Genomic DNA, 27,080 nt, shown 5'->3' on the forward strand with positions numbered 1-27,080 from the left:
AGGAAAGGTTTCAGCACCTTTACACAACTAGCTGAATTCTCACACGACATTCTCTGCGCCCTTGCTATCGGCACCCAGGTCGATACTATATTTATAGATGTTTCCAAGGCTTTCGATACTGTACTGCATTCTAATCTCTTAATAAAGCTTAACATGATCTTGAAAAATTCTCACTTGGTTAGCTGGATTGCCAGTTTCCTTTCTCATCGGTCACAATTCGTATGTTATAATTCAACTCATTCTTCTTCTGTTGACGTGCCATCTGGTATACCCCAAGGCTTGGTTCTTCGTCCTGTACTATTTCTACTATACATTAATGACTTACCTCGAAACGTCACTTCCCACATACGCCTTTATGCGGACGACTGTGTTTTGCATCGCGTGATTAACACACCAGAACGTCATCTTGAACTAAATTCCTCATTTGTCAGCTTCTGTACCTGGTGCAGCACTCGGCAAATGAAAATAAATTTGACTAAAACTGTGATAATGTCATTTTCTAATAGTGCCTCTCCTTCATTGATCAATTACACTTTCAACGACTTAACCTTGCACAAGGTCTCGGAATACAAGTATCTTGGCGTCATATTTGCCACTAACATGTCCTGGTAAAAACACATTAATTTCATTTGCACTAAAGCAATAGGGAAGCTCGGGTATTTGAGGCGCAATTTCAAGGATTCTCCAAAGGAAACTAAGTTACTAATGTATAAAACTTTAATTCACCCAATCCTAGATTATGCTTCTCCTGTCTGGAACCCTCATAAGCAGCGCGTCTTTAACTCCATTGAGAGCATACAACGAAAATCTATTAGGTTCATATATCGTCGCTATGATCACTATTTTTTACCCTCTCGTGCCTTATCTACTTTGAACCTAACCCCTTTATCCATACGCCGTCGCATTGAGTCATTGAAGTTTCTGCGTGGCATCGCCAATTTTTCTTATCGTGTCTCACATCCCATATATATTCCTTCAGATATTCTTCGGTCAAGTAGGAGTCACCATAGCCTTAATATTAAGCCTTACTTTGCTCGATGTAATAAATTTAAATACAGCTTTTTCCTACGTACTATTGAATTCTGGAACTTAATTCCCGGAACTATTAGGTCACTGTCATGAAACGATATCCTGTTAAAAGTTAACTACACCTGATTTTATGTTTTTTCTTGTTGTTACAGCGTATCGACTCATTCTCGTTTTTGTACTGACTCTCAGTGTTGCTGTTATGTTGAGTTTCATTTGTGTCATCTGCCTTATTGTGAATTTTTAATATGTTATTGTTTACTTGTTTTTTTTTTGCATGACATCTTTTTGTCTAACCCACTCCTGCAATAGCCACATAAAGGGGCTGCAGTATGTATGAATAAACAAATAAATAAGCATTGCGAAAGGCGCCTCAGAACAGGACCATAGAACAAACATTTTAGAGCGAAATAAATCTAAGTGCAATAAGTTGCCAATATCGGTGCACTCGTTCCAACAAGAGCCCTCGCAATAAGCCTGCTGAGGAGATAAAAAGAAGCATCGACGTATGCCAGGCACTCGGTGACAGCTATGGGCCTGGCCAGCCCTATTGACCCAAGCAGTGACAGTCTATCACTGTCATCCTTGAGATATAGCTCTGCCTCCAGGGGGCGAAAAAAATCGAGATGTGGACAGCGACTATACAGCTACAGCAATAGCTGTTTGCGCTGCGGAAGACACCGGCTTCCCGCCCTTGACTTCCTAGTGGTGACGTCAGCTAGCCCGCCTAGACGTCTGGACGTTGGTTTCCGTCTACTTCTGAGTGGGCGGGAGATAAACGAGTGCTCTTGTGGTGGAGACGAGATCGCACGATCGTTTGCGATTTCGAGTCCGAGCCAGTTTTGGCAGTGAGCCAATTTCTGGACAGCGTTTCACGCTTTGCCGCCGCCGGATTACAATACTCTCGCACTTTGTCCAGCCCTCTCTCAGAGACGCTATGTAGCACTTCTGGAGATAGAAATGTCGTCGGGGGAGTCGGATGCTGAATTTAGAAAGTTACTCGTATATTACGAATGGTCTGTGATTGGACACCTACTCTGTGGTTCGGGCTTGGCTGTTGCTTTTAAAGGGTCATTGAGCAGAAGTGCGAAGTTGCTCTGTAGGCTTACGTTTTGCGCGTCCGGATTACCATTGCTACGAGTGGAAGCCTCTTTGCTGCCAAAGCTCGCGAAAGTGGAATGTGGATAGCGAAGCCGACCAGGAACTTTCCACACCATTCTCCCGTGACAATGTGTGTGCAGATAGCACCTGATTTCGTGCGCATGTGAACGAAGATATTTCGCATCGCCTGCAAGAGAGACAAACAAGGAACGATGGGGATGTTAACTAGACGCGCTTCCGGTTTGCTACCTTGCGCGGGGCGAAGGGAATCGAGTGGCAAAAAAGAGAGAAAGACTGGTGGAGAGAGAAAGAGACGCAGTTGTGCGCACCTGTGTAGGTGCATATCGAGTCTTAGATGTAGTCAAGAGTTCGACGAAAGTCAAGAGTTATACATCGAGTCCCGTCAACTTCAGGAACTGCAGTAGCGCTCTCGTTACTTTCTGTGGCGGCTACGGGCGCGGCCATTCTCCATTGGTTTGCGCCTCTGAAAACGGTCTTCACTCCAGCTGTTTTAACGTTGACCGTAAAGAGGGAGCTAAACATCGAAACGAGATCAATGTTGTAGGAGGTGCTCAAAAGTCTGTTCGGTGCCGCAAGAGTTCGACATAGGCGGGTCACACATTAAAATGAGTAAATGCTACTCCGACCCCGAGACCACACAACGCAACAATGTCGATTTATTAAGCGATAAATTTGCAATGGAGACTTTAGGAGAGATCCAGCTGATACGGCGACCACACAGTTTAGCGAGGACTCAACCTGCGGCATTCGCGGACCCTTTCTTACATAAGAAGCGGCCCAAGTTCGTGGGAACGTCGTGGAATCCGTTTTGTCACACTAAGTTCGTTGGCAAAGCGTTCTCAGTGTAAAAATCAGAAGGAAAGTTTTGCCGTTGCTGCATTGCTTCCTAATCGACGTTGTTCGGCGAAACAAATGTAAATGATCTCTGTAGAAGCAACACTAGAACATTCCAAACAGTTTTACTGCTTTCGTTTGCATTCCTTTAGTGGCTGGTACCAAGAAACAGTGTCAGCGTCTCGGGATGCGCATACCGGGAACCCAGGGACACTGGTACGAGAGTGATGACCACATGATGGTAAACTACGGCGCCTGCACACTGCGACGGGTAAGGTATGCGCTCCTTCCTTCCTTTTTTACACTTCCACTGCTGCCCTTCGTCTCCGTGGCTCTGGTCGCCTCTACATTTCTCTTCATTGCGCCTCTACTATTACAGCTTTCTTTTTTTGTCTGACAATGGCTACAAGGAGTCTTTAATCCACCGTTAAGATGTGGCCTCGAGGGCCAGAACAATCCAGGGTCTCGTGCAAACCAGCAACCCATTATTTATCGTACAAGGGCGTCAGCATTTATGTTTGCACCGATAAGTGTTTTAAAGAGCAACCTTCTTTAGACACTCTACCGGGTTTTCTCGGCGGTGGCTGACTACCGTCTCACGAATACAGCACACACACACACGGACACACACTACAGTGAGGCATCAACGCATCAGTCTCACCAAGTGTTCGAGATGACATGAAATTGCTTACGGGCAAGGAAACTTATGGTGTAAATCTAAGTGATAGTGAGACGAGGCCACCAGAGATGCCTAGGCAGATCTCTGAAGAAGCAGAAAGGCGAAAGAGGACGCTAATGCTATGCACTAAACAACGAAGGCATCAGCGTCAGGCAAGAACATCTCGATCGCTTGGCGTTCTGAAATTTCCGACACAGGCGTCAGATCTGCCCAATTTTTACGGACCTTCCAGCTAAATCAGGCATGACACCATTAATACGTTTCACTGATTGATTGACTGATTGATTGATTGATTGATTGATTGATTGATTGATTGATTGATTGATTGATTGATTGATTGATTGATTGATTGATTGATTGATTGATTGATAGTCATGGCTCGCCAATGCAAACCGCACGTGTGGACCTGCGAATCTTTTCTTCAATCGATACTGTTCGAAGCAGTGTGAGTCGTACCGCGCATATTAATTCAATTTGCCGTATTTCTCAGAAAAAGAGAAAAGTCAAGAAGGGTTCGCCTGCTTAATGCGGCCGTTATCAGCTTGACAGAGCCGGGAAAGCCCTTACAAGGCAGATGGCAACACGAGAGATGCGATTTTACTCGTATACAACTCCAAGATACTAACAATAAATGCAGACCCCCTACACACGCAGCTTCGCACTGGATCTAAACATTACACAGTGAATTAACAAAAGCAAGAGTAGTATAACAGGACGGTGCTCAGTTATTTACTATTCAATATTAATGCGCTAACTGTCGCGACATCAGCTTCACGCCATTTGGACAAAGCTTTCTACTTTGAACTGTTTACTACCCCTTATCGCACACTTATACAAGGCAATATGTATGTAATTGTGCGGGAAGAGCAGCGGAATTCTTTTTCACTGGCCAAATTACTCGTCTGCTGTACCGTATGTGCGTATTAGTTTGCTATTGTCGTACAGCAGGCGCTGGCCACTCATGAGCGACACTCTCAATGCCTGACAGTTTGTCGAGCTCGGCCTGCGCTTCGTGACACCTTCTTTAAGCTTCCTCCCAGCTGCTCTGCTTTGGTGACAGCACAAAGCGGCTCACATTGGTTCAACCCTTCATAGGACGCATCATTCTGGGTATACATGTGTTTTTTCCTCAACCAATACAGGGGCTTTTATTTGTATCTTCGACGAAGCAACAGAAAAAAATTTTCCTATATGATGCTTGTGCTGTGGGCTACAGTGGAACAACCTTGAGTTGTACAGACAAACCTTGTACGAACGTTATATTACCACCTCCAAGAGCGTCTTTCTACTCGTTCTCTGCGTGTGTTTATTTGGTGTCAAAAGTATCGTGACACTTGTCATTTTTGCCCGAAGGGTTCTCTTACTTCCTCTTGGCGTGGTGTTCTTGATGGGCGAAACAAACTTCCTTCCAGCGCTCCGTCAGCTCTCGAGCTGTCCGGTTCATTTGTCCTGCTTTGCTGCGTCGTTCCACTCCAGTGCTGGCAGCTATGTTACGCGTACTTTAACGGTGAAAAACGACTTCTGCATCACCATCGGCCGTTTGCCAACTGCTCTTTTTCTTTCTTTCTTTTTTTGTATTTTTTCGAACTTGCGTTGCGACGTGTGCCTGACTGACGAAGGCGAAGCCTTTAAGGAGTGAAGTATAACTGTTCAGATACGCAGAGAACTGGACAGTAAACAATGTATAAACGATTTACTGGAGTCCCTACTGTGCTGCGATAGACGGCAACGGGCGTCAGCAGGACTTCGCAATGGAGTTTGCGAATGTGGTCTCGATCAGCCGTGTGGCGAAAATCGAACGCACAGACTTGTAAACATATTTCGATGGAGAGTTCTGCAACTGGGCCATGGCCAACGACTTGGCCATGAAAGCGTGAAGTTAGACGTTCAATGTACTTGGCGCTGTTTCTACAGCGAAGCTGTGTATAGCTACTCTCCGGAATAATCATGTGCGACAATATGCATTGGCATTCCAGTTACTTTCGTGCTTCAGTGCATACAACAGCGGTCACTTAACAAGGGTAACTGGAACGCCAACGCATTTCGTCGAACACTTTGAAAATTAATATCTGGCAACTGCTGCTGTCCAGAGAATTCGTTCCTAGTGGATACGCTGCGCGAACTCAGCGGCTGTAATTCTTAGATTGAAGCATGTGGTGTAAAGTAATTAATTAAAAAGTTCATTAGTGTACGTTTATTATTCAATCGAACATTTAATTTCTTGGACAAATAATGGCCGCCTTGCAGAGTAATTTAGATCAAGGGTTAGAATTGTGCTATCTGTCATAGGCAAGCTTTAAAAAAATTAGTGCAGCTAAAAAAAAAACGCCCTGTATATTTAAGGAACCATAAAGCAAAATATTTTAGGCCACTATACAGCCATGGGGGAGGGCGGGCGTGGGGTCACATTTACTATTAGCAATTCATGTCTCCATCGACAATTCATGACGACCCGCTTGGTGCTCTTCGGCCATATAGCTGGCTCTACCGCTACTAAACACATCATCATCATCATCATCATCATCATCACTGTGTATGGAAAGGTAAAAAGCCTCGCTAACATGCTGATCGCAAGGAGTGACACAGTAACATAGCGATCGATATGCAAAAATCACTGGTGTCAGAACACGCGCAGATCCACGCTCAGCAATATAACGCAGTGCGAAAGTTCATTCGTGGCTACTCTCACATGCACACTATGTTCGCGGCTCTTGTTACGTGTGATAAACGAGATACGCGAGATGCCCTACCTTTCGTATAGAGGAGGAGGAAAAACTTTATTGATAAAGCAAAGGAGGGGAATAAGGAAAACGGTAGGGTGGGAGGGAAGCGGCTGCGTCCCTATTCCAGGACCCCAGTGATCCTGGCTACTCTCTCCATCCGGCACAAAAGGCCCCTTTGGGCCCGCAGCCCCGGCCGGGCGGGGAGGATCTCGCAAGGCTCCCTACTGTTGGTAAGCATCTCAGATGAGTTCGCTTCTCGTGGTCTTTTCCTGCATTCCCACGTCACATGTCGTAGTGACGGCCACGCACCGCACCTAGGACAAGCTCCGGCATGTTACTGTGGGATTCGTGGGGTGTGCTCTCCCCAAGCGGGTAGAGAAATAGGCGCTCCGAATGTTGCTTAAAACGCAACAACAGTTACTTTTTTCATGCGAGCGTAAAATACGTCCCATGCGGCAGAAACTCCGGCGTGATCAAGCGATGGTTGGAAAAATGGCCAACTGTGCAGGGAGCAAGAACACGCCACGAAACGCGCGCACCGACGTCACATTTCTTAAGGAGGTTCCTGAAAACAAAATAAATGAATGCCTTTTAGAAGAGACTTCACTAAATTTTGGTCTGGGTGGGAATCGAGCGCGGGTCCCTGTGGTGCGAGTCGAGCACGCTTCACCGAGGCCACGGTGACTCCGCGGTTCTCATTGGCTAAATGTGGGCCTGGTGCATGCGTCATTGCACACGTCACGTCGCAGCCATCTTACTGAGTAAACGTGTAGCCTAGTGTATGCGGTCGTTGAAGACGTGACGGCGCAGCCAATGGGGAGGAGGTGATGTCATCAGCGTCTTATATGACACCAGTAATTATACACAAGATAGTAAACGGTATAACAACGTAATTTATTTGTAATCATGGGTAATCATTTGAATTAAAGGTAATTAAGGTGAATTACAGTTAAGTAACGTGAATTCGCGAAAAGGAATAAGCTGCGAATAATGAACACCTTCTTCAGGAAGCGTAGCAACAGAAAGTGGACCCGGAAAAGCCCTAATGTAGAAATAAGAAATGAAGTAAATGCCCTACTTTTTGCCGGTTCCAGCACAGTGAAGGATGTTGAAGTGTTAGGTAGAGTAAAGTGCAGTGATAATAGGTTGGTGAGGTCTAGGAGTCAGCTCAGTTTGAAGATAGAAAGAGTAAAATTGGTCAGGAAGAAACAGGCCAATCTAGACGCAGTAAGGGTAAAAGAAGACAAATTCAGGCTGCTACTTACAAACAAATATGCAGCCTTAGAACAGAGAGATGAAGATGAGATAGAGGTTATGAATGGAACCGTAATTAGGCTGGCTTCAGAGGCAGCAATTAAAGTAGGAGGTAGGAGGTAGGAGGAGGAGGAAAGAGAAAAGTAGAAGGCAGGGACGTTAACCAGAATAACGTCCGGCTGGCTACCCTACACCGGGAGAATGGGAAAGGGGAAAACAAAGATCACAGGGAGAGAGAGGAGGGAAGGAAAGAAGGAAATTGCGGCAAGTTCGCTGACGCGTGTGGTTTTACAGAAATTGCGTTGATAGTCACAGATGGTCGCACAAACCCGTCGTCCTTAAGAAACACAAAAGCGCCTTCACCGCTTTATGGGCCGACGGGTGATGGAGGCGGTTTTCCAGCAGCACCTGCACACAAAGCGGCTGATTGTCCAGTTTTTGGAAAGCTTTGGCAAGTTAAGTAGGAGTTAAGGCACCAAGGCAATCAGTAGGCAAGCTCTTCCAAGTAACAAAGGACCTAATAAAGAAACGACAAAGAATGAAAGTGTGCAACTCAAGAGTTAAGATAGAATTCGCGAAACTATCAAAACTAATTAAAAAAGAGAAAATATGGGACATTCGAAATTATAACGTGAGGAACACTTAGGAAGCCGTAAAAAATGGACGCAGCATGAAATCAGTGAGAAGGAAACTTGGCATAGAACAAACCAAGATGTATGCACTAAAAAATAAGCAGGGTAATAGCTGGGCAGGTCATGTAATGCGTAGTTTAGATAACCGGCGGGCCATTAGGGATACAGAATGTGTGCCAAGAGAAGGGAGGCGCCGTCGAGGACGGCAGATGGCTAGGTGGGGCGATGAAATTGGGAATTTCGTGGACGCTAGTTGGAATCGGTTGGCGCAGGGCAGGGGCAATTGGAAATCGCAGGGAGAGGCCTTCGTCCGGCAGGGGACATAATATAGGCCGATAATGAATGTGAATCAAACTTAGAAGTTGGAGTAAGGTTACTTAAGGTGGAGTAAAGTGAGTGAAAATGAATTAAGATGTATTAAGTTGGAGTAAAGTGGAATAGGGTGAATTTAAATTTTCGTATCCAACAAACGTAAGAACTCTTAAGTGACTGTGAATTTTTCTGTTTCCTGTATTCGGTGTTTTCTGCATACATGTATAAGCACTGATATTATTAAATGCCTGCGCAGCTGGATATTATTCCTGTGGTTACCCAAAGCTCGAACATATATTTTTTAAACAGAACATGTGCGCCATTTCTGGCATTTCCTTGACACTGTGTAGTAAATTGATTTTTTTTCTGCCACATTGTTTTTCGTAAAATATGTAAGATTGCAGTACTCCACATTTGTGCTATCTGTTTATCGTACCCTTACTAAACGCAAGAACATAGCCGCGTTCATACAAATCAAAGCCAAATAAATAATTGCTTATAAAAGAATATACTGTGCCGATATATATCCTTATTATGAGCTACACTGCACTAAGAAACAATAAATTGCAGTATACAAGCGGCCACTTCGGCACAGAACACGCGCTAGTGCACCAGGAAGCCGAAACAGGAAGTGAAACTGAATGTAGGCCACCAACCTCGGCTTTCGTAAAGGCCGCCTCACTACTGCATGTGCGCATGCATTCCGTTGACATCGAACACCATCAGTAGCCAAAAGAATGCTAGTAATAGCTTTCCGCGTGCCGTATAGGTAGCTCCGTGGGAGTGCCCATTCTTCGGGCAAGTGTCGTGTGCTTTTAACGAATCACGCGCGGTGCTCGCATGAGTCATCGATAGCAGGACAGCTCGACGTCGCCGGCGTCGGTGCCAGCGGTGACTGCACAAATGCGCCTGGAGAGTCCATATAATTGCTAGCGCTATAAAAATAATTGCTGCCAGCATAAATAACAATCCTTCAATGGTTCTGTCAGCATTCTGTCTGGCGTGTTTATTCTACAAATCGACGGCCGTTGCCTGGCTGCTACTACATGGTTGATGCCGTGGACCCTGTCGTTTATACGACTAAGCAGCATATCATTGGTTTCCCCCAACGGTCAGCACTTGTTCACGCCTGTGAAGACAACAGTGGCGCCAGCTAGCGATGGTATACGTACCGTCGCTAGCTGACACACAGGGCCGACGGCCTGTTGTCAGCGCGCCGTACCGATTCTATTGTTACAACCGTCGTCGCGGGGAATGGGCGCCTGTCGTCTTTTCGGCTCGCACGCAAATATTGGACGCGCCTGTCCGTCAAAGCCATCGCCGCGCTTGCTGCAGCGTCAGGTTGCGAGCCTGGCAGCAGCTGCGCTCGAGCTGGCCCTTCGTGGCGTCTATGCGACCGATACGAAAATGGTCATTCGAGTAGGCTTTCCTATCGTTTTGCGCAGCTTAAAAAAATAATAATAATAAAGAAAAGAAAAGAAAGTGAAGGGCTGAGGTTGCTGCCGTTGCACGCCGAAAAAAAGAAAGCGTAGCAAAGAAAAAAGAAATGCTTTGTCGTACGTACGCCGTTGAGGTGATGTTGACGACATCGACAATGTATGCGGACAGCTTTTCTTGTCCACAACAAGAGGAGCTTTGGCGACGAGAAAGCCATTCTCGACTGAAATGTCGCGTCTTGGATGTATTTGTTTTATGTCCATAATTCTCAAGGGAGAGAAGGAAAAGAAAAAGAAAGGCAACAGACACACATAGAGAGAGAGAGAGAGAGAGAAAATGGGGAAGTGTCCAGAGGGCTCAGGTGCACTAGACAAGGCTTAGCAGGTCGATACTATAGATGGGCACCCGCGTTTGTTGCCTTCGGGTAGCGCAGACGTGCTCGTGCAGCCATTGGGGCTTATGAGAGACGAAGGACTCGATTCGGCAAGGGGCAGATGTCGTCCACTCTGCTCGTCGAAGAGGAAACAGTGGCAAAGAAGGCCCTCGATAGTCACCGCACATCTTCGCTCGGAGCGCGTGATATGCGAGTCAACGATTCCAATCAGGTGGAGTGGGAAATAAGGAATACTGTATACTCCAAACCCGAAGTGAACACGACGCGTGACGAGACTGCGAGCACCCACGTGAGCGTTAGGCAGCATGCGTTTCCTACTAAAGAATGAGAAAGGAACACTACTCTTTCGATGATGTTCGCTTTCTGTTACGCAGGCTTTCCTGCCAGCCCTAAAGCACCGCGTATCAATGGCACGACACACTTGTGCTCCCTCTCGCACGTTTCTGCGCTGGCTTCGGATGTTTCTCCAAGCATGTTCGACACGATAAAACGGTTGAAAAAGAAATACTGCCCAATGAAGTAAAAGGAAAGGGAAGGAATGTAAGGACGATGCCCTTACGAGTCCGCATAACCAGCAATACGTTCCTTTTAACGTTAATAAAAGATAGTGGCGGGTTTCTTGAGGATGCGGAAGACTCTGCGGTGCTTGAGAGGCAGGGCGCATTTTACACCGACGATTGACAGAGATCACGCGACCTACCGCGACCGGCCTGTCGCCACATCGAAATGCGTCGCCATTGACGCCGTTCGCTGCTGCTGCTGCACTATACTTCTGCTCTCGTGCGCCGCCATCACCAGACGAAGAAAGCAGACGTCCTGCTCATGAGCCGCTGATTGCTTATGAGTAGGTCTGCGACCGCTGTCGCGCGATTAAGGTCACCGATCGCTTTTGCTATCGACTTAATCGCTGGACTTCCGCGAGTCACCGGTGTGAGTGAGCCATAAGAGGAAGCTTTAGCTCCGGTGCTCCTATCTGAATACATGTAAAAGGAGAATTCGTTTTTCTCGGTAACCGCTTGCACGAAATTTCACCAGGTTTGTTGCACTTAAAAGAAAAACTGAAAATCTAGTGATTGCTGGTTTCGAATTTTCGATTTACGTCGCCAATTTTTCATTAAAGATTGGCAAAAATCGCAAATTATCACAAAACGAAACTATCAAGTTTACAATTCTGTAACTCAGGAATAAAAGGTGATATCACAATTATGTTAACTGCATCTAACAGTACATCTAAAGCGGACAAAATTGATATGTTACACATGAACCTAAAAAAAGTTAGTAATATACAAATACAGCTTTTGCAGGACCCTTGTACACAACGTAACAAGTTCACGTTAGATATGCATTGACTCAGAATTTTCCTGCTTTGAATGATCTAATGGATGCCGTTTACAGAACCGCAATATCTGTTCTTGATGCAGAGCTATTAATTTGTAAACTTCGTGCTTCTATCATTTCCGAACTTTCGAAATTTTGAAAAATCGTTTAACAATATTCAGGCCGTAAATAAAAATTCCGCTTCCAACAGTCACTATAATTTAACTTTCTCTCTCAAATGCAACAAATTTCATCAAAATAAGTCCAGGGGTTATCTCATAAAAACATTTCTGCGTTTTACATGTATTTGAATAGGCCGCATCGGAGTTGAGCCCGAGCTAAAGCTTCCTCAACTATTGCGTGCGATCAGTCAAGGCGTTGCGCTAAGACGGCTGAGACCGTTTGTGGATCGCTAGATGCACAGAGGCACTTAATCATCATCGTCGCGATCATGATTGTCATCCTGGTCATCATCATCATCGTGCTCATTACATTCCGCTGTTTTACTCTGCAGGTACATAAAGCGCGTGCCGCAACTTGGAGACCCCGCTAGCTTCACACCTATAGTTACAAGAGCTGACATTCCTGCAGGCGTTTGTTGCTGATGTTAACACTTTCATTAAAATAATAGATAGAAAGTGGCAGAGCGCTTTGCAAAACGTCCGAATAAACAGTTTCCGTCTTTCTAGCTATTAACCCCGCAGGGGCGTCTGCGTAAGCAGGCGTTTGGTGTGTTGCGACACCACGTACCCGAGCACACGAGGGTTGGACCCTCCCGCGTGTAGCCGTGTGCGGCTTAGCCGTGTCCGGGGAAAGGGGGATCCTGGAGGTTGAGCCGATGCCGGGTGTTCGGACCTTTAAGGCCCCCCGGCGGAGGCAACACACCTCTTTGGCCTCTGCTTCACGTAGACGGCACCCCCGGACTGACCCACCTGGGGGAAATCGGTAGTTGCCTTTTCCTGTCTCTCTCTCCCTACAACCGTCGTCTTTCCCTTACTTTCCACCTTTCCTGTCTTCTTCTGGCTTTCCCTTTACTTTCAATTTTTCCAGGCAGCAAGGGTTAACCTTGTGTGAATAGCCAACCTAGGTTATTTCATATTTGGTTATAGTGGTAACGTACAGCTGGCGTTTGCAGGCCGTGTTTCACGGGTCCTGCAGCGTCCCCTTGTAGGACTCCACGGTGGGTGGCTGGCGTTACCCTTACAAAAAAAATTGTTGAAAGGTTATTGACGTATCATTGTTCAACGTCAACAAATGACCTTGAAAGATCATCGAGGAATTGTTGAAACATCATTGAGGAAATTGTTGACAAGTGTTGATAATTGGCCCGCGACATTCACCAGAAACATCATTGTGGCCTCTCAATTTGAAAGATCATTGGCATATCGTTGAAACTATGGTGTACTTCAATGCTGAAAGCCCATTGAAGCCTTGTTGAAGATGTGTTGTTTGTCAATGTTGAAACCCAATTGACGTATTGTTGAAATGTGTTGTTTGTCAATGTTGAAAGCCCATTGAAGCATTGTTGAAGCTCAAAATTGAAAGCCCATTGAGGTATTGTTGAAATGTGTTGTTTGTCAATGTTGAAAGCCCATTGAAGCATTGTTGAAGATGTGTTCAGTCTCAAAATTGAAAGCCCATTGACGTATTGTTGAAATGTGTTGTTCGTCAATATTGAAAGCCCATGGAAGAAGTGTTGCAGATCTGTTGAACATCAACACAAATTATGTTGAAATCCCTTTATGCCCCACTGGGTATTTAGCAGTTTAAACCTGCACTTACCTTAAGATACTGCTGAGCTATGTTACATATAATTACCTTTGATGTCACGTTGGTATGTTTGCTGTGAGAGGATAGGGATAAAATTTAAATACAGCCGTTTTGTATCGCAGGCCTCTGTCACCCTGGGCTCAAAACATGCTCCCAGATTGGCTGTAATAAGACGTATTGCAAAACTGTTAGCAGTACTATTATGCCACTTTTTTCAATTGTCAGAGTGAATGGTCCTCCACAAAACTAAGAGTGCTGAACTGATGCAGACAAAAACCATTTTTCTAGGTGAACTGTTTATTTGTAACCAAACATCTGTGTAAATGTACAACCATTTGTAGTTTGAGAACATCAGAAACTTAAAAACTATTGCACAGTACAAACTTCCTGCAGCTTGACACCATAACGAAATTGAATACTGAAGGTGTAGTATGTGTGGCCTTCAAGTAAAACACATTTCCCAAAAGAAATAAATTTAAAAAAATAAATACCTAAATAAATAAATGTAGAAGCAGACTGACATGACTGTCAATAAGAACACTCAAAAAGGTACTTGCTTTCTCTATTAGGGAGCCAGTGGTACTATTACCATGGCACGATTTGCTTGAGCCCACCGCACTCAAATGAGACCTGATATGCAGGGTGGTTATCTTTAAGTTTCATGGAATTTATTAAACACGGACTGTTGCAGCTAACATAATTCTAGATACAGAGTGCCAAACATTACTTGCATGAGAAATCAAGACACCATAGTCAGCTGATTAAGAAAAACTCAGTTCCTAATAAAGTTTTTACGAATTGTAGACGGTAATTTTACAAGGTGTATGCACTAAGAACGAACTTCCAGAATGACACCAGTAACGAGACACATGCCATCAAACTGGCTGTAGAAATGCACTGCTGTAGCACTTTTTTGTTAACAAAACGCACTGTTATGCATTGAAGCACAAAAGTAACCGGAATGCCCATGTATTTCTCTCACATTTATGAAAAAATCTCGCAACTGGTAACACCCTGGAAATTAATTTCAAGTGAATATGTCTTTCAACCTCACTGGCTACAATTTGCAAACTGAAATATGTGCCGTGATGTTTAAGTGAATTAATAAATTTATGAGAATCAGTTTAATGTATCCATTTCTTGTGCTAGTAATGTCCACCTCTGAATAATCCAGCTCAAGAAGAAAAATTATGCTACCTGGCACAGACAACTTTAAAAAAATCTGTAAAACTGAAAAAGGACCACTGTACAATCCTTATTTGTTGGTTGAATAGTGTGTGCCAATTTCAGTAAACCTTACATACTTCTGAAATATGGCAATCACAATAAGTGATGCTTATGGGAGCAGTTTATTATGCTGCATTGCTGTTGCATGATACAGTTGCGTTTTCTGCCATGATAACGTTCCTGCGCAGGTCATTCCATATCAAGCGACTTATTCATATTAACTACTTCAAATTTTTATATGAAAAAAAAAACTATTAGTGATGTGCTGGAATAAAACAAAGTTACTCCTTTTGTGAATTCAATTTTATTCACTGTCACAAAAAATAACGAAAGAATTCAGAAAAAGATATGGTTTCATGCAAACATGAAAGGCACATCATTGCCATGACCGGAGATTTTTTGTTGCATTTTAAATTTAAGCCGACTTATACCTAATAATTTTTACTCATGTATTTTAGATAGCAATAAACCATGTTTACAAAGCTATGTAAAATGCAGTTTTTACTGAACTCTGACAATGGCGCAGATGCACTTGCAGGTGTGCGATTCCATGCCGAATCGACCAGTGTTTTTTGACACCACACATATAGCTGAAACATCGCCATGTGTTTACTAGAGTTCAAAACTCGTTGCCCACTTTTATTAATTTTTGCCAGATATTTTGTAGCATTTTGGTGACAGTTTAGTTTTCCTGCTCAGCTGAGCTAGAGGACATCAATCAACATTCTTTTTCAAATGCACATTGTATTGATCGAGGCCTTCAAATGGTGTGCGTGCAAATACGGTGAAGTGATGCAACTGCCAAAATAGCCAATTTTTCAAATATTTGAATACTTCAATTGCTTTTGGCACCGGCAAAAATGAGTCAAATTGCAATCCGTTAGATTTTTTTTCGTAACGAAAAATTCACAGGACAGAACTTAAATACAGAATGGTAGCCCAAGTGACATAGTATAGCAAAAAAATATGTGCAGCTTTGAAGGTTCAGCTGATCGCCTGTAAAAAAAGAAACAAATTCTAATCTTTTGCAAGAAGCTTCATGTTGAAGGAAAAAACAGCTTTCGTAGTTGGCCAAAAAATATGTGATACATTATTGGATAGCTCTACATGTCTACTATGCATGTGTGAAGTTAAAGAAGGCATTATTTTTAAATGCGAGAAATTCTTTTTTGAAATTTTGTCAGCACCGACTTTTCTCGGATGTGCGCACAGCTTGCCGGCTGGGAATGCACACGACAAAGCTGGCTTTGTCTCCACACAGATGACAGAGAAGCGGTGTTAGGGTCTGCATTTTATTGCTAAGGGCCACATGATCTAACGCAACGAGGCTTGTGTTTGGTGTGGGCCAGGTAAACCATACAGCCATTGCACATAAACTATCAATACAAGGTCTGTTAGAAAAGTATCTGACCTTTGGCTGAAGAAAAAAAAACTGGCATAACTGGAGCGTTGGAAACCTAATCACCCTCAAAGTAGTCTCCTTGGGACTCCAGTCACTTCTCCCAGCAGTGCTGCCATTGTTAGAAGCATTCCGAGAAGGCCTCTTTCAGAACGGAGTTTAGCTCAGCTGTCGTTGCAGCCATAATGTCTTCTCTTGTCTGAAATCGCGCTTCTTTCAATGGCCTCTTGATTTTGGGAAACAGCCAGAAGTCGCAGGGGGCCACATCAGGAGAGCAAGGAGCCTGTCGAACTACAGGAGTCTGGTTATTCGCCAAAAAAGTCTGAATCAAGTGCGAGAAAAGCATTGTCGTCATGGATGCGCCAATTTCCTGTTGACAACTTCGGTATCTTGCGCCACACAGCATCACAGAGGCCATGGAGGACATCCCTGTAGTAGTCTTCAGTGATTGTTTGACCCTGTGGTGTGTACCCGTGGTGTACCACACTGCGGAAGTCAAAGAAAGCAGTCAGCAACACTTTAACGTTGATGCGCACTTAGCGGTCTTTGGTTAGTGACGTGTAATGCTTCCACTGTAATGACTGGGATTTGGTTTCCGGGTCGTAAACATACCCCCAAGACTTGTCACCAGTGATTATGGTGTTCATGAAGTTGGGGTCACTGTTTGTGGAATCCAGCATGTCTGTGAGACTTCAACACGAAGTTGCTTTAGCTCCATCATGAGCAGTTTGGGAACGAATTTCGGTGCAACTCTCTTCATGGCCAAATCTTCAGTGATAATGGAATGTGGATAAAATGTGCTGATGCCCACCTCTACCACAATTTCTTGGATAGTCACACGACAGTCCCGCATCACCACGGGGTTCACTTCGGCAATGACCTGGTCATTTCGGCATGTTGATGGCCGACTGGAGCATGGCTCGCTCTCCACCGATGCGTGGCCGTCTTTAAACTGGTTGTACCACTCCTTAATCTGTGTGCTGCTCATAGCATAGTCACCAAAAGCAGTCTGAATGTTCGGAATGGTTTCCACTTGGCTGTCGCCCAGTTTCTGGCAAAATTTGATGCAGTAGCACTGCTCCAGTCACTCCGCCATTTTCCTTGCAATAAAAAACCGACGAGAGCACTGTGTACTACCTCCTTCAAATGCTGCGTCCCAGCAAGTCACGCTATTGGCAGGCAGGAAAAAATTCGTGCATGCGCACAAAGGTTCAAGGGCGGCTGATGAAAATGCACTTGTTACATATTCATCAGGTGTTCGTAAAAAAAGGTCAAATACTTTTCTAACAGACCTCGTACGTATTAAATACGTGAGGGAATCCTGCAGTGCTAAAAGATATGGTTCGTGCAGTTTACAAAAAGAAATATCAGCTATTATGTAGACAGTAAATCCAGAAAGAGCACTGATATTGTTTATACAAAGCCTTTAAAAGGGCATGTCGCAGTGCAATGCAACATAGAGGGAGCAGGACACTTTGTGCCCTGCTCCCTGAAGCCCAATGACGATGCAAGTAGAAAACACCTTCATAATTAGGACTGAAAACCTACATGAGTACGAACAAATTCTTGTGGTGTTGTTTGCTACCACTGTTTTAGAGCCGGAACATGCTCATCTATAAGTCATATGTGCCATGTTTAGTCTGATGTGGTCAGACACCATTGGCAACCACTTCTTGTGTTCATGTTAAAAAAATACGAATTGAGACTGCAGCTGCAGCGCTAGACGTCACCTGCCTTCGCAATGATAAAAAAGGCAGTCAGTTTGTTGAATAGTTCTTGTGGCTAATTATATTAACAATATTTCCTTACTAGATGACATGGCTTCATATATTTATGCTATATTTATGCTGTATGTGTGATCCACAAATCAACATTATAAAAAATAATTTATCGCACTTAAACAATAATACCTTTTTGTTACTTGTCACATGTATAGCAGACATGTAGGGCTGTGTAACGATGGGCGACATATACTTTTGTGCCAACCACCAAAGCTAATTTTTTTACCTTCAACACGAAGCTTCTTGCAAAAAATTTGAACTTTACAGTTTTTTAGCTGATCATCTGAACCTCTAAGGCTTGAAATATTTTGCAGCTATCCCAAGTCAACCAGTCTGATTTTATATTTATTTTGTGCCTTCTGTATTTCCCTATGTTAGAAGAAAATTCAAACTTTGCAAATTTTGGCACTCACACCACTTCAGTCTCTTGACGTGAACACCATCTGAATATTTGGATCATACAATTTCCCTTTCAAAAGAAACGTGTATCAGTGCCTTCTAGCTTAGCTGGGCAAGAACAATAAATTTTTGCCAAAGTTCAAAAAAATTTTTGCGAAGGAAAATAAATGGGGAGCAAGAGTTTGGAGCTTCAACTATATCTGTGATGGTCAAAAGAACGTTGGTTGGTTGCCCTAGAATGACTCAAGTGTATGTACGAAAGCAAATTTTCTCATTGTACCTACTCAAAATCAAGCAAACTTGAAATGGTTTGCCATAATGGAACAGTTCTTGACAAAATTGGGTGGTTTGGCATGAAATGGCTTAAGATACTTAAAAAATATACTAATAAGGAAACACTTTCCTTACTAGAACCATACCAAAAACTAACATAAAAATGTAGTGAACTATAACAAAGCACAGCACTTGTATTCTGGATTGAGCAATCCAATGTGGACCTCTCAGGAGACTAGCATAATTAACATAAATAAAATTAACATAAAAATGTGAAGGCATAGAAAGGCACAACATTTGTAAGCTCATTTGAGAAATCCAAATTGGGCCCTTCAGGAGACTAACACAGAACATAAAAATGTCGAGAGTTACAAAAGCACAACACTTGTGTTTTGGTTTGAGCTGTCCAACTTGGGCTCTTGAGAGGTTATTGGTCCCATGCGAGAAGCGAGGCCACAGTTCTTTACATAGGGCATGTTGGTACCAGGCAATTTGCGACACGTGAAGCCTGCAAAAACAAGAAGCCAGAACAAGTTTTAAAAAGCACCTTCAAATGCAAAAGAATGGCATGCAATCTGCCCTCGTTATAACGAAATTGATTTATGTATTTGTGTTGCTTTAGTCCAACTTTCCACGGGTACAGCTTTACAGCATGACCATTTAAATTTATTCAGTGCGGCACAGGACTCCACTAAGTGTCAAATGCAGGAAAGGGCAAAGAGGAACAAAACACTGTAGCAAAATAACTTTATGAATATCCTCAATGTCAAAGATGTGAGCTTTGCTTGCTGAGAAACGAAATGGTGAAACAAATTCATGTCGTTCATAAATAAACCTGAACTGACAACTAAAATTATTTCTTGTAACTTTCATAATTAAAATTTGCTGCACTTCACTGTGCTTTTCCATGCTCCAAATACGATACTGTCATGTCACTACAACTGAGTGTAGCTTCATTTGATGTTAGGTTTCCTGAGTTCACATGCAATCGGAATGTACTTCTCGCCTTACAATGACTTAAGACTTTCTACATTAAAGAAGACACTGCTTATAGTGAAGTATGTTTTCTGCCTCGACGACTCAATTACTGTTCTAATGAGGATTCCGTGTAGTGCACCAAGCTGCTTAGCATGACACATGCAGAATGTGACAGAGACGAAGAAATGCAGTCTTTTAAGAGCCATATGCGATAGGACTGACTTCTTTAACCCTTTTAGGGTTCACTGCCGTACATCTGTGGCTGTGATGGAACGTTCTGAAAAAAATTTGCCTTTTCAGAACAAAGTGTTGCCTAGCATCCCACTGGAGGTGCTGCAACCTTCTGAGACTTCTAGAAAATATTCTTATAGTGCTGTCGCTCCTTGGGTTTCTCCAAAACTGATTTTTCACCTAGCTCCTTGGTGTCTGTCATTGCAGTAATTTGGGAGTGTTGCCACAAGTTTTTTGTAAGTTTCATTACACAAAAAAATTATGCTGCTTTATCCTGCATAAAAAAATAAAACATGTAAAACTGCAAATACTGAAATGGTATTGCCACTTTATTGTTATTTAAAAATATTATTTACCAGTTTATTTTCTCGGAATGTCACTCTGAAGAACTTAAATCTGCAATAAAAATATTAAGGGTGCGCGAAAAGTGATTTTTGAGGCTGAACCGAATAATGCTAGAAGCAAATCAAATAATGGATAGTTTCTGAATAATGAACAGCTGATATCACAATTAATGTAAGATGAGGCTCACATCCTAGTATTATTAAAGTTAGCAAGTTTCTGTCATTGTTATGTTATGAAAAGCTGTTTATTAATAGCACAAATGGAGCAGCAGAAAGTTTCGTCACATGCACAGGACTCTTCAGTAAGCATAAATGATTGCTGTACAGCCTCTAAAGTACAGCTACTGAAGTAACGTAGCCTGGTCTGCTATTAGAAGTTGTTACGTTTTATGTCTACACTATGTTATTGGAGGCGAGAATTTACCGTACTTTGGCTCAAATTTCATGTTTTATTGGTGTTTCGAAATATTAGAATACTCGCATTTACAAATAGTGACCATTCAAAGACTAAATTGAATAGGACACTATTCAATTCGAAAGTTTTGAGCATTTGTACACCACAAAAAATACATAACTCCTAAATTAGAGAGGCATATTTCTCCCCAAAATGTGATCCTCAACGGGCTAAACAAGAGTGACAGAAAAGCCCATTCATCTTTTTGATTAATTTAAGCCCATAATCTACTTGGCAATGGTTCATAATAACCCTGTTAACAGGTAGGTGAAGTAAGGAAGCAGGAATCAATTCTAACAATTTCAGAATGGGAGTAGTGGACATGTCCGATGGTCTGTAAGAAGCTTTATACATTAGGCCCCAAGAGCCTATTCTCAATTTATTGAAGTATATGGGGAAAAGCCACAAAAATATTTTTTTCATATCTTAGAATACACATAAATATTTTTTTCATATCTTAGAATACAAAGTGATAAAGTGTGCGTTAATAAATACGAGTCATAGGTTAAGTGCTTAGAATGAGTAAGCGCCCACTAAACGTAGTACTGTTGACAGCAATGCTTGCAACTCTGTCCCTGTTGTTTCTTTGATTGAAACAACCAAAAGAAAATTGCCACACCACTCAGGTTCCCTCTGCTAAAAGGCTGCTGTCTGGCATCACATGGACCTCCTTCAATATAGGAGCAACCTTAATTCAATGTGGTCTGTTAAAATTGGTGAAACTACTGTTTCACATCTCAGAACCTGGAGAGCTGTTTTAACTTCTGCAATTTGGTGAACATGCTCCTGCTCGAGCTGAGCAGTAACCACACTAGAGCATACCTTCTCCGCAATTCGCGTATTAGAATAACTTTTCAGGCTAACATGTCCTCCATGCCAATAGATTTGGAGCGTGCTTCACAGACAACTATTCCTTGCAATGACAGCCAAGTAACACTGCTAATGCGCAAATGCAGCTCATTTTATGTGGTGGAGCCTCTAAAAACTTTCAGCAGTGAAGGCAGCTTTTAAATTTTAGAAGCATTTGAGTATGGCGGCATTAGGAACTTAAGAACGTACGAACAGTCAATCCAAATAGTAGGCTATTGTCGCATACAATTGAACACATGGGCTACTTGAAAGTCGTTTGTTATGCCAATGGCAAGTTCATAATTTTAGAAAAAAATGTGAATGTAAAAATGCAACCAGACAGGATATATGGTACTTGCCTATAACAGCACTGACCCTGGTGGGGTCAAGAGCCTTTTTTGCCCCTTGGTGTTATTTCCAAAGCCCAAATGGCCCATGAGCCCCTCCTCTGTGAACACATGGTGAAGCAAGGCCCTTGCAAACTTTCCTGGTCTACCATGGCAGGCCATGGTAAACTGTGCCAGGATAACCTTCTCAATGTGCACTCCTTCAACCTATGTGAACCTGCATGTTTAAGTAAATGTTAGCAAAACAGTTTTAAGCATTTCAAGCACATTCACACAACAGCCCTACTGCAAATAAATTACAAAAGTACCTGTTGCAAATCTAGATTGCTAAACTTGACTTCTTACAAGCTTCTTATGCTGTCTGGACGCCACATGTTTCAGAAAAACAATCCAGCACAAACAAGAATAATAAGCCAAAGTATCCAAACATATAGTACTTGAAAAAGGGGAGTACCAGCGAAACACAAATGACACGCACACAAGGAAACGGCATTAGACACGGACGGACGTTGGGACGGACCAGCGTCCGTCCCTGTCTAACGCCTTTTACGTGTGTGCGCGTCCTTTGTTTTGCTGGTACCCCCCTTTTTCAAGTTCATCACGCACCAACTGGCCCAAGAGCTTGCGCTAATGCACATCTAGTACTATTTATTGTGATTACCATTTTTAGGATACTTCATATTTTCAGGTGTTTGTCTCTATTTTCCCATCCAATTGTGTCAATAGGTAGTCCATGGTCTAATGGGGAGATTGGGCTGCTATGTTAAGGGAAGAGTTCAAAATCAACCGTTGGAACAGCTTGGGTGACTGGGTATGCGACCCTGGGCATATGCCACTTTTCAATGAATCTCCTTCCCGCTATCTTGGGCAACTGCTGCTGCTTGTGTTGGCAAGCAGCATTAGGAGCTCAAAGAGGGACATGATTGTCGATCATTACTAAGATTACCACTACACGTCACGTTAGCTTGCTGTGCTGCAGAAGTAATATGCGAGATTCCACTCCACTGTATGAAATGTACATAAGCTGCAAGGACAGTATGTGCCAACCACCACCTCAATTAAATTAATCGACTCGCAAAGCACAGGCTGCACAAGATCACGGAGTGAACTCAGAAGTTTGTGGACAGTCAGTTGATGTCCACGTCAGGGACCTCTAGGGAAACTCAGTCATTTCCTCGATGTGCATCATCGTGCCGTCATACATTGTATTACAATTCTGTCTGTCTCGTACCACCGTTCTAATAGTCATCATGTATCACCACAATTCAAAATATAAATAGACACTTATATCTACTCTTTATTTAATCTTTATGGAGAATACTTTGAGCATGAGTTTTTGCAAACATCATGAATTCTACAGCTTAAAGGTGCACTAAAGCAAAATGAAATTAATTAAATTCTGGCGTATTAAGTGCCAAAACGATAATCTGATGTTTAGGCACGCCTTAGTGGGGAACTCTGGACTAATTTTTACCAAATCAGGCTGCAAGGTACCTGGGCAGTTTTGTATTTCACCTCCATCAAAATGCGGCTGTTTGATCCTGTGACCTCGTGCTTAGCGGAGCTGTGCCAACACCCCTAAGCAACTACGGCATGAAAGCACTAAAGAGAAAAATTATTTTAGATGTATCTGTACATGACCTTCCTACAATTCAAGAGATTCACTCATACCGTGACAAGAGGCTGAGTAAACTGTAAAAGCAGCAAGAGGAAAGATTGGTGGCAGTGCTGCCTTGAAGTTACCACACCCGCTTGCTGTGACGTCATGGATTTTGATGATGTCTGTTGAGGTGTAGCAATTTTTTTTACAAATAAAGATGTTCTTCATCGTATTCCAAAAACCCAAAATAAGAAGCGTCAGGAACTTTTACAGAACCAATACAGCCCAAGTTTGAAAAAATACTTGGAATCTATGATGTGACAATGAGGTGTCAGCACAAAGATTTTGGGGCGATACTCAGAAAATTGAACTTTGAGCTTTATTTTCTCTAATAATCAAACAACTACCAAGAAAGTTACAGAAGTAGTTATTTAAGACGATGCTTTATTTTAAATTCATTTAAGGTGTCATTAGTGTCCCCTTAATACAAAACAAGGAATGCACTTCGCTGCGTAATAGGTTAACATGCATCACTGGTTCTCATTAAGGTAGGATTATCAGTATAGCAAAGGGCATGCACTGGCTGCTCCAGAGGGGAGCCCTTCCACTTCCCCTCAACCTCCCAATTTCCAATTTCTTTATGAGCAGTGATGCAATTTCTGTATCTTAACGAGACATAATGCCAAGGAGATTAAAAATGCCATGCTGGCTACAGCATGTGGTGACCGGCACTTCACACCGTCCAGCTCGGCATCAATCTTTTTGGAATTTGGCCCTTGAAATGCAGAAAGCCCCGATCGCTGCTCGTTCTTCAGCCAACTTTCTCAAAGGGTGCTGCTGTTCTGGTTTGATACCTCTAGCTGTGCACTGCTGTATGACGTAGGTCATAATACCTTCGTTCTGGTAAAACTAGAAAGATGTGCACTCTAGTTAGTTAGAGGGGCGTTCAGAAACTTAGTGTGCACTAATGTCCACACTAAGTTTCTGAACGCCCCTCTCATATCAGGCATATACACTGAAAACGGCACATTCCGCGTTTAATATGTTCACAAGTGACAATGAAATTCACTCCCAGTCCCGGTGCAGTTGCAAAGTCTTTAAGCTGAGTGCTTAAAGGCACCATGTCTCCTAATGAAGGCACTCTGCACCAATTGATCACTGGAGCAAATGCGTTGCAGTTGCATCAGCAATGTTGTTGTTTTTTCTGCTTCCTGCAATACATTTTCACGGTATCACTGTATTTGATCATCGTGACGCTACAGAATGGATGGCCAAAGAATTCACTTATACCGTTCCAGCTGGGGCCTCTCCCAGCTCATTTTGAATCTGAAAAAAGATGTCACTATTAAAACGTGAAGCCACGATGCAGCAAAAGCGACAATCAAAAGAGCTACATTGACCATTAGGCTGACATAAATGGACGGATACAAATGACTAGTCATTGAATACACTAAAGTGTGGCCGCTCTTGCCAATGGCAGTGTGAGCTTGTCAAAAAATTTATTTCACATTCCTCTAGTCACTTTAACCATTATTTCCACGCATCTACTTAACTGTTATGGCCACATATTAAAGGCAGCTCCTTCATATAAAACCAGTGTTACATTCTTTTACTCCCCGTCTACCTGATGCTACTGAAGTTTTGCTTACTCTCAAAGAAAGAATTTCACAGAACTGCACTTTCGACAAAGCATTATTCCAAGCTTGTGGCAAAGCGTCGTGATTTAGTTCACAACGATGCGCTCCCCTTTCAATCTGTTCACTCTATAGTGCTCTGATTCAAAGCAAAAATTGCTTTTCGACATAACTAGCTACTTCTATAGTCACAAGAAACAATGCTAATTATTGATGTTTATGTTGCCGATAACGTATACATGCCGCCTCGAAACACAGTGGGACGACAACGCAGATATGCCAGGCATCTCGTTCCTTTACTGATTTTGAAACTATTGTTAAATCAGTTACTGAAGTGCGAAAAGCTGCAATTTCACGAAATTACATTATTTTGAATGTTGTAGGACCTGGAGTGCCATGAAATCTGCCTTTCCGGGAATGCAAAGAGCGCCTACGCGAAGCCGTTTGGGCGAAGCACTCGATGGCGACGAACGGAGATGAAAAAATAAAGTTGAATGCGCGCGACCTGGGGGAAAACAAAACGCACGCGGTTGGCAAGGCGTATAAGTCGATGATTTCGCAGCACTCTGTGGCATCAACCCTATTGTATCTCACGTATCGCATGTACACCCTTGAAATTCTTTATTATTATTGCGCGACAGCCTCCTCTGTGTTTTCCGATCGCGCGAACATCGGCCGCACGGCGTGTCAGATAGTGGCCTTGAAGCACCGCAGAGTCACTCGATCCTGAAGGGAACAGCGCAACAGAATACACTTTCGCCAATCCCACCGCACCCCCCCCCCACCTTTTGCTGAAAGCTCGCTCACACGCCTTGTACTAGCGTGGCGCAAACGAAATATCTTCGATTACAGTACAGATCGGATGGTTTCACGTCGCATTGTTTTGCGCTCATTAATAAGGCTAACTCAATCGGTGCTCGAACACCGTATCAGAAATCATGGCGTACAACATGCCCTGTTTTAGGTGGCACCACATAGCTGCCTTACGTCACCACAAGCGGAGTGTAAAGTTAAACCAGGACAAAACTCCACGTTATCTACCACAAATCTAGTGCTGTACAACCCATTCTCGCAACGGAAGGATAGTACTAGGAATGAAAACTAGAAAAGACGCGCGCGGAAGACACGCACAAGCGCTGAAATCATTTCCCCGCTTCCGTTCACCGCGTCGCAATGGACGAACAAGGGGAATTCGAAACACTCACTCACCCTTGATGTCGCTGAGTCGGAGGCGATCATGGCGATCTTCGAGGCAACAAGTCCATAAAAAGCGAGCAACACGCAGGAATATTCCAAAGATGTCACAGCGAAGCACACAAAGAACACAGAAAACGCAGGAAACTGTCAAGCTAACGGCGTGCACGAACTCGCCGGAATGCGCCAAGCAGCAACATCGCAAACGCGCAATCATACATGTACACTCATACAAATACACGCTTATATTATCATAAATTGTACCATTGGATAAAAAATTATGTAATCTCATGTTATTACTGAACAATTGTGGCGATTTGCAAGTGTATAAAAGTTTTTTGCTTCGCTTTTTTGATGAACTACTTTCTTTAGCGCAGTAACGCTGTGCACCGGCCGGAGCTAATGGCATGCGCGGGAAAAGGCGCCAAATTCAAACGTCACAAACGCCGCGCTAATTTGTGCGCGCAAAGTTTTCGTCGTTTGGATTTAAAAAAAAAAGGTAATGCGTGCCGCAACCATGCGAACTGAACTATTGACCAGAAAAGTACAGAAACGTCGCTGTTTGTGCTTCTTATTTCGACGTCATGGCAAACTGCGGGCGGTCTGTCGTCCCATTCTTTAAACATTTGTGCGTGTGCTCCTGCGCTGTGCGATTTGTCACCGAGAACGTATAGCAGCGCAGATTGTGCTTGGTGGCCGAGCAGATTCCGAACACATTCGCCAGCACCCCGTCTAGGTCACAGAAAAGAATTTGGCCTCCATGTGAAATATGAGCACCATGTCGTACATATCGGCCAAGCTTTTCGTTTCGTTCTGTATAGCGCGCTAACGGGTAAGCGAAACGCACTCTGTAAAAACGATGTTCACTCC

The 27,080-nt window shown here is 43.3% G+C and overlaps 1 long non-coding RNA gene across 1 annotated transcript; it reads right to left on the reverse strand.

The window, feature by feature from the left end:
• Window positions 1-13,779: 13,779 nt before the first annotated feature.
• LOC126534301 (uncharacterized) lies at window positions 13,780-26,383 on the reverse strand. Its single transcript, XR_007600307.3, has 4 exons — window positions 26,226-26,383; window positions 24,673-24,708; window positions 21,795-21,999; window positions 13,780-19,087 (listed from the first exon to the last, which is right to left on the reverse strand). It is a non-coding gene; the product is annotated as an uncharacterized lncRNA (long non-coding RNA).
• Between the last annotated feature and the right edge of the window lie 697 nt (window positions 26,384-27,080).

The sequence above is a fragment of the Dermacentor andersoni genome, chromosome 7, assembly GCF_023375885.2.
Source record: "Dermacentor andersoni chromosome 7, qqDerAnde1_hic_scaffold, whole genome shotgun sequence".
Lineage (NCBI taxonomy): Eukaryota > Metazoa > Arthropoda > Arachnida > Ixodida > Ixodidae > Dermacentor > Dermacentor andersoni.